Source organism: Pteropus vampyrus, unplaced genomic scaffold (assembly GCF_000151845.1).
Source record: "Pteropus vampyrus isolate Shadow unplaced genomic scaffold, Pvam_2.0 Scaffold82, whole genome shotgun sequence".
Classification (NCBI taxonomy): Eukaryota; Metazoa; Chordata; class Mammalia; order Chiroptera; family Pteropodidae; genus Pteropus; species Pteropus vampyrus.
This window is the reverse complement of record NW_011888863.1, coordinates 970,246-978,786: the sequence shown is the minus strand read 5'-3', so window position 1 is coordinate 978,786 and position 8,541 is coordinate 970,246. Positions and strand designations below refer to the sequence as shown.

Genomic DNA, 8,541 nt, shown 5'->3' with positions numbered 1-8,541 from the left:
CATAAATCATTCCAAGAAGTAAGAATTTTCCTTAATGCCTCCTGTCCTAAAGCATCTACAGGATGATTACATGAAATTAGACAAAATTAACAACTTCTGAGGGGATTAACATGTATGTATATATGCATATAACATAACTTATATGCATATAAGTTTTTAGATTAACTCTGGTGGCATTATAATGACTAATTAATGCCTCTTTCCCATAAACAATGACTTTGTTATACTTATATATATTTATATAAATTTACATATATATAAAATTATTTTGAAAACCTTGGATAACTCCTGCTTCCAAAAGTCATATGTCGATTATTTAATAAAAAGGAAATATGCACTATTAATGTTCTAATTTTGCTTTTTCTAGATTTTTTTTTGCTGATGATATGATTCCTGTTTGAATCTGTTTACAAGATTCTGAAAGCTGAACAGAGAATTTCGGCACTGCACTGGGCAGGAAAAAGGTATATTTATAAAAAACAACACATACCTTGAAAAATTGATTGCTTCATTTGATGCTTCACAAAAATAGCAGTTTACATGTCTTCTCTTATTTTTAATTTATGAGTAAAATACATGACATATGCACATAAAACTATAGTACTTAGTCTTTTATATTCAGATGACAACTGGATATGTAATTATAATTTTGAAACTCATAAAGGTATTGTCTTTAAGCTGGCAGATGATATCAACATTTCTTTTCTTTCATTTTCGTAATGAGATACACTTTTCTTGAAGTTGCAAAAGCTTTTTATCTCCATTGAAAACTGTTTTTTAAAATAGTTGATGCTGCTTTTTTGTTGTTGCTGTAAAAGAAATATTTTGGGTCACAACGGGTAGATCACACATTTCACAGAAAGTTCCATAGGCTATTAAGTATTCTAGGGCATGTTTTTATAAACACATATAAAAATGCAATTTTGCTGAGTCTAAACAGATACATTCCAATTTGCTTGATAGAAAACTTTAGTGGACAGCTCTCTGTGTATGCATTTATGAAATGCTTGTTTGTTTTTTCAAAAAAACTATACTATTGGGAACAGGAACTGAAAGTTCGACCACAGACCTAGAGTTGAAAATCTTTTCATAATCCCGTGTCTGACTAACTATCATGGGGTGGCAGCAGAAGAGTTTGGAGGTAAGGGATTCTGTTCAGAAGAGATTTGTCCCTAGTAAGATGGAAAAGGCATTATTTTACAGTTCGTAAAGAGAATAACAAAAAAATGGTCTTCATGCAGATTGAACTACAATTTATTCATTCACTCACTAATCTACTCTTAAAATCTTATGACTAATGTTTCTATACCTTCAAGATACACATTTATTTGTGAAAACCCTTAGAATCAATGGTTTCTACCTTCTTTAAAAACTAAATTGTTACAAATCTAAATAATATTTGAAAAAAATTTGTAATTAAGACTTTGTATATTCACAGATAAATGAAACATAATATGCAGGACAGCATAGTGAGTAATGGATTTTATGCTGATAAAAGTGGAATAAGTCACAAATGAATATTGCAAATACAAAATATAGATTAACAAGTAAAATGCCAGTGTAAGTAAAAGTAAAAGGCATACCAAAAACTGGGGCTACTTCTAATAAATATGGCAAACATCACATGTAAAAAACTGATATTATAAGAAAGACAAATTTTAATATAAAAGATATATGAACAAACAATTAATGGGGAATATAATTTTAATACAAAAAGCTAATAAAAGAAACGCAAAGTTACTATCTATCTAGCAAAAAGTTACTATTACTTAACTAACTAGTAAAAAGTAGTTTAGAATGACAATGTTATTACAATGACAATGTTATTACAATGTCTTATTACAATGACAATGTAATAAGAATATAGGAAGATGGGTGCTTTCAATAATGTTGGAAAAAGGTTTTATTTGCTCAACTTTCCAGGAAGTGATTTAACCATCTTTCTTAAGAGCCTTAAATGTTTCCAGAGCATTCTATGCAACATTTCTACTCTGTTCATTTGGATAACATTTAATGAAATAAATGGAATAAAATGGACAGAAAAAATCAGTAAGGATGTAGAATTTCAAGACAAGATTAAGAAACTTGACCTGATAAACATATTTAGAAACTTGCATACAATTGCAAAATTCACATTATTTTGAAGAACACATGGAACAGTTATAAATATTGACTGTATGCTGTCACAAATTAATTCTCAACCATTTTTAAAGAATTGGAATATCATAATGAAATTAAGCTGCAAATGAATAACAAACATATAGCTAGAAAAAAGTTTCAAAATTAAAAAGAAATCACAGTAGAAATTATAAGTATTTTAGACTAAATAAAAGTGAACATCGTACATGTAATAATTGTATAATGCTTGTAAGATGTATTTACTGGGAAATTTATAACTTAAGTAAATGTATTAGAAAAAAAGAAAGTGTAAAATTAATAGGCCAAGAATTAATCTCAAAAAGAACATCAAAATAAATGCAAAGTAGTAGAAGGAAGAAATTAATTAAAGTAAGAGCAAAATTAATGAAGTAGAAAACAGTCATATGAAAGAGAGGACAAAGGGAGTGAAAAATTGATTGTTGCAAAAGATGAATAAATTTTCCAAACCTCTGATGAAACCAAGCAAGAGAGCAAGTAACAAGGGGCAAATAACCATTACTGAGAATGACAAAGGCAATATTACAAAGCCAATGTAGTAAAGAAAGACAAATAACGTTATTAGGATTGAAAAATAAACAGCCAATTATCATTATGGCAAATGATATGAGTTAATAAAAGCATTTAGCAAGGTTGATGCATGCAGTGTAATACAGTGAAATCAAGTGTATTTCTATATATCAGTATCAATTTTTATCTAGTATACAGTTAATATGTGCATTACCTCTATAGGGAAAATTGTGAAACTTTCTTAAGAAATACTTTCAAGGTTGAAATAAGTGTTGAAATAAGTGACGTTTATGGAGTGAAAGATCCAGTATTGTAGAGATGTCCGTTACTCCCAAACTGATACGCAAGTATAATATAATCACAATCAAAATACCAACTGGTTGTTTTGTGTTTGTTTCTTTGTTATTTGTTTGGATAGGTATGCACATGTGTGCATTTGTGTGATGTGACAAGTTGATTTTAAAATGCAAAAGAATAGTCACAACACTCTTGAAAAAAGAAGGAATGGGTAGGAGTACTTGACTTACCGATATTATAAAGCTCTATTAATTCAGAAAGTGTGGCATTACTCTAGGTAGACAAGTAGATAAATGAGACAGACGAGAGAGTTCAGAAACAGACTCTTAGATGTGTAGACATTTTATTTATAATAAGAATAGTACTTCAAAGCAGTAGAGAATTAACAGACTTTTTAAATACATGGTACTAGGAAATTCAATTATTAATTGGAAAATAAAAAAAAGAAATTGGGTCTCGACTTCACACCACACACAAATCAATTTCTGTTGGTCAAAAAATTAAGTGTAAGAGGCAAAACGATAATAGTATATCCCATAAGAGATTCTCCTATATTCTCCTATAAGAGAATCTAAGAAAATAACTATTATCTAGGAGTAGTGAAGAATTCTTTAGACAAAAAAGACAGATGCAGCCTACATTATTTTTTTAAAGACCTTATTTTTCAGAGCAGTTTTAGGTTCACAGCAATATTAGCAAAAGGTATAGAGATGTCCCATAAACTACCCCCCTCCAACATGTCCACTCACATTATCACATCCCCAGTAGAGCAGTGCTGTTTTTATAATTCAGAATTGACATATCTTTATCACCCTGAGTTTACTATTTATATTAGGGGCTGCGTTATTTTTTTTTTTTTCTTTATAAGAAAGCACGATAACAAGAGTGAAAAGACAGGACATGAAGTAGTAAAAAACAATTTGCAAAATGTCATTGACAAAAACAGTATCCGGAATAGATTCTTTTTAAAAAACACAATTGATGTAAAAATTTACACAATCCAATAGAAAAATAGGCAAAAGAAGAAATCCAAATGTCCAATAATACGTCCAGATGCCCAAACATATAAAAAAGTGCTTAATCTCAGTATTACCAGGGAAGTACAAATTAACTCATAATGAGATCCCACCACACATGCTTCAAAATGGGGAAAACAAAAATGACTTGCAGATCAAAGCATTTACAAGGATGCAGACCAACAGCAATGTTCATAGAGTGCTTGCTGGGATATAAATTGGAATAACCACTTTCAGATATAGTACCTAGTACAGTTGAAATTTGTAGCCCCTGCTCAAGCTTCTGTGCATATGTGTACCAGAAAAATATGTACAGAAATGTTTACAGGGGAAATATTTGTATTTGTTGAAACTTGGAAACAATTCTGTTGCCATCAATGTGATGGAAAGTTGTAGAATAGTCATTCAATGAAATACGAAGTAATGTAAATGGACACATTTTAGTGATATAATTAATATTAAGTGGAAAAAAAACAAACATAAGAATACATACAGGATGATTCCAAGCAAACAATTATATTGTTCAGAGTTGCATTGCAGATGGTAAAATTATAAAGGAAAACAAGGAAATACCACTAAAAGAGCCAGGGAGTGCTGACCTCTAAGAATGAAGAAACAGGCTGAGCTGAGGGAGGGAGATTTGGGTCAGAGCACTTTTGACCCAGGAGAGTGTCAGTTATGTCCTGTGTGGTGATTACTTGGGTACATGCTTTCTTACCATTTGTTAAATTGCCCATATCGTATACATATATAAGTGTTAAAATACAGCAAATAGTTATGACAGGTTTTATTTCTTTCTCTAGCGGTGTGAAGTGTTTTATGAAGGAGAAACATGGTTGCATACAGTATAAATTAAATCGATACAACTTTCAAAATTAGGTAAAATAATTCAAGATGCTTGTAAAGAATTTCCTACATTAGAAATGAAGAATAATAGAATATTAGATAAGCATTTATTTTTTCTAGTATTCTTTTTCTAACAAATCTAATACAGGATATCAAGCTTTACCAAAACATTTTGAGAACAATAAAATTATGAGTATTTTATGTTTATATTGAAGTACATCACTATGTTAAAACATCCTTTGCATACATCAACAATACATACAAAAAGACTTAGCTGAATATAAGATTTTATACAGCATTGAACAAAAATAGCACAACAAAAATAAATACATCACTTGGTATTGTAAATCTAAGATTTTGCAAATTGAGGATATTGGTTAGTTGTACCACTGATGGCAGTTTTTTTTTGTTTCGCTTATCTCCTGTGTTAGCATTCATTTAAAATGTCACTACACTTATTGTTATTTGCTTTAACTATTTAGCCAGTTAATAATTTGTGATCCTAAGTAATTGTTTTTTGTACATACCTTTTGGTCACCTTTCTCTTTTACTTGCAAATAAGCAAGCTGTTTGCTTTGTTTATCAAATCAAATCACTCTTTACTCTCAGTCTAATCTAGAAAATAAAGTATTGCTTGAAAAAGAAAAATAATCACAATATATTATAAATTGTCAAGTGAGTTCTTTATAATTAAAGATTATTCTGCAATATACAATTTTTAAGGCATTTATCCCGACAGGGTTCACTGGCCTTTGAGAATGAGCCATTTTGTTGACAAATCTATCATCTAAATTGTGCAACATTAATGAGAACTCTGAGCAGCAGACTCTTACATTTTAATGTGGGTGGCAGTTTAAGGGGTGGGGGGTGAAACACTACCAAAACAAAATACTGAATATGATTGAAGTTTTTTTTTAAAAAGGTCTGCCACCTGTGGATAAAAGTGTGCATTACTCCAAACACATAATAATTAACAAGACTTGAAAGACCATGGCAAAATCCAATGACCCTCTGAAATCGAAACCCTGTTTATAATTAAAAAAGAAAACAAATACACAAAACGAACAAACAAACAAAAACAAAAGAGAAGGTGCTGATTTGTAGTTATATAGATACAAAGCTTGTGATGCTACATACCTATACAATTTACTGTTCATGCTCCATAACAATCCAGTTTTTTAGTAGCATGATTGTACTGATTCCTGATAGTACAGTCTTTGATTTGAATTCCTTGTTTCTTCATTAACTCATTATATGATCTGATCATATAATTCCTGAACTTTATGAAATTCTATATCCCATTCTTTTTCATAACCCTTTATAAATCATTGTAGATCATCTTTTGCTATACTTCAATCTCTTGAATAAGACTCTTTTTTCGATATACTTTCAGCTTAGATTTTTCAAGTTAATGAAACATTATAGGTAAAAACACCATGAAAACCATGCTCAAGTAATATTTAAATCTAATTACGTTCTACTCTTATAATTTTTTCTTAACTCAAAATTATTTGTTTAGATGCCTGATTATACTGATTGTCTTCATGTTCTACCTACAAGTATCTAGGATCCATCTGGGTAGTTTGGCATAAAGTTATAAGCTTGTTTTTCTGGGTGTTTCAAGTATATGTACATATGCAGTGGGGGAATTTTATTAGCACAATTTGAATTGCAGAGTTCATTTCAAAATGTAACATAAGTAACATAATGCAGTTAAGTAGAGATGCTCCATTGTACTGGTCTTGGAATAAGATATTGTTAATTGAGTAACCAATGCTAATCTATTTGCAGCAGCCCTAAAACTGGAACCTGGCAGAAAATAATGGTCTATGTAAAAGTCCTTTGGCTGTCAGCTTCTTGACTGATAAAGCAATGAGTGAGAGTCATTCAAAAGTTATAAGAAAATTAGATTTTTATTACTTTATAAAAATCAGATTATCATAATATGAGTCTTAATAATTTAATAATAACTGCTTGAACATTGTGTTCTTATTCAGCAATTGTTTGTAATTGAGATATTTTTCCTTGCAAATATAATAATGCATGAACTGTTGACCAAAAGTCTTTAAAATAATGTATGTGAGAAAGCAATTGCTTAATTTTGCATCTTTCTTTCTAATACTAAAAACAAAGAAGTTCTAACAGTAATAATTTAATTTGAGAACAAACCTCAAACTCAAACTGCCTCCATAAAACATTTTGCATAATTAGGTTATACATATTCTCAATAGAAGAAGTCATGCCCACGGTCACATTCTGTAAATGAAAATACATTTTGCGTAAGTTAGTGAAGTTGAATTGCTGAGATTCATTGTACAGTGTAATAAATATTTACTAATTTTTAAAGTAATTGTGAACAATGATATTTTTTATTTTCTAAGATGATGCATCTATCTATGAATCTTTTAGAAAATCTTAAAAACAATTTATATTTTATAATGAAGAATTTGTGTTGTATAATATAATATGGCATGACATAATATAAAATAATGGTACATAACATAATGTAGCATAATATAAACATGATGTTTGACCCATAATTAGGGAATTTCATTCCCTCTTAACATGGGAAAGCTTTCTGATACAGGTGTAATTTTAGGCATTTCAAATCTCTGTGAAAAAAATGGTTTTAGGACAACTTTCTAAGTGTTTAGAAAAAATTTGATTTTCATACCATTGCCAATATAAATTCTGGAAGGAGTTGAGATTTAAATTGTTAATAAAAGAACTCATAAAAATATTAGGAGATAGTTTTTGTGAATGTCTGTATAAGTAAGTTGAGAGGAGGGTTAGAAATTATTTTTAAGTATTACACCAAAGACAGAAATCACAAAAGAAAAATTATGCGAGGTTTGATCACATAAATGTAAAAGCTTCTTTGTGTCTTAAATGATGACAGACAAATGAGGAACTGAAAAATACATTCAAAATATATTAGGTTTAATGACATAAATTGCCATTTTTGTGAAAACTGTCACACTATTGGCAATTTCGTATGTTCAACATATGTAATTAAAATATAATTTAAACTGCTTACGGATTAATAGAAAAGTAGAGAAATAATTGGAATATTCATTTAGTAGGCAGAAGTCAAATTGGGGAATAAATATATAAAATGTTTGATTTTTATAAGAATTCAGGAAATGAAAAATAATCATGAGATCTTATTCATTTAGCAAGATGGCAAAGATTTAAAATGCCACAATAACCAATGCTGAAGAGATTGCTGTGAGATGAGGGCTCTTATTTACTGTGGCTAGTGGTATGTATTGTATTACGGCACCAAAGTACAATTTATTTCACACAATGCACATTAAAATCTGTTAGTGTTTATCTCGTGCTTTTAGGAAGTTACCTAACATTTTATATATGTGTTTGTAGTAACACAAAACTCAAAACAAACTGTATATTAAACAATAGGCTCTGGATTTTTAAAAATGTGTTTTTTTTTGTATTACGGAGTATAAATTTTATTTAAAATGATGTTGTAATGACAGGAGAAACCAGAACCTGAGTCATCATAAACATTCAGGAAATATTTGTTGAGTGGATAAGTGGTTGTGTGTCCACAAGCATATGCAACACACACATACACGTAGTGTGTATATCATGTGTAGAACAAAAATACTGAAAAATATATACAAAATGCTAAAAGGCTATACCTAGGTTGCAGGAATAATGCCAATTTAAAACTTTTTTGCCTTTTTTTAAAAAA

At 29.6% G+C, this 8,541-nt stretch overlaps 1 protein-coding gene across 2 annotated transcripts in view; it reads left to right on the top strand.

Annotated features, from left to right (window-relative positions):
• Window positions 1–368: 368 nt before the first annotated feature.
• Window positions 369–8,541, top strand: part of SOX5 (SRY-box 5) — a 674,508-nt gene continuing 666,335 nt past the window's right edge. For both annotated transcript variants that reach the window (XM_011363058.1, XM_011363057.1), the window contains exon 1: window positions 369–464. The gene's annotated coding sequence lies outside the window, so the exon portion shown is untranslated. The remainder of the gene's footprint in view (window positions 465–8,541) is intronic.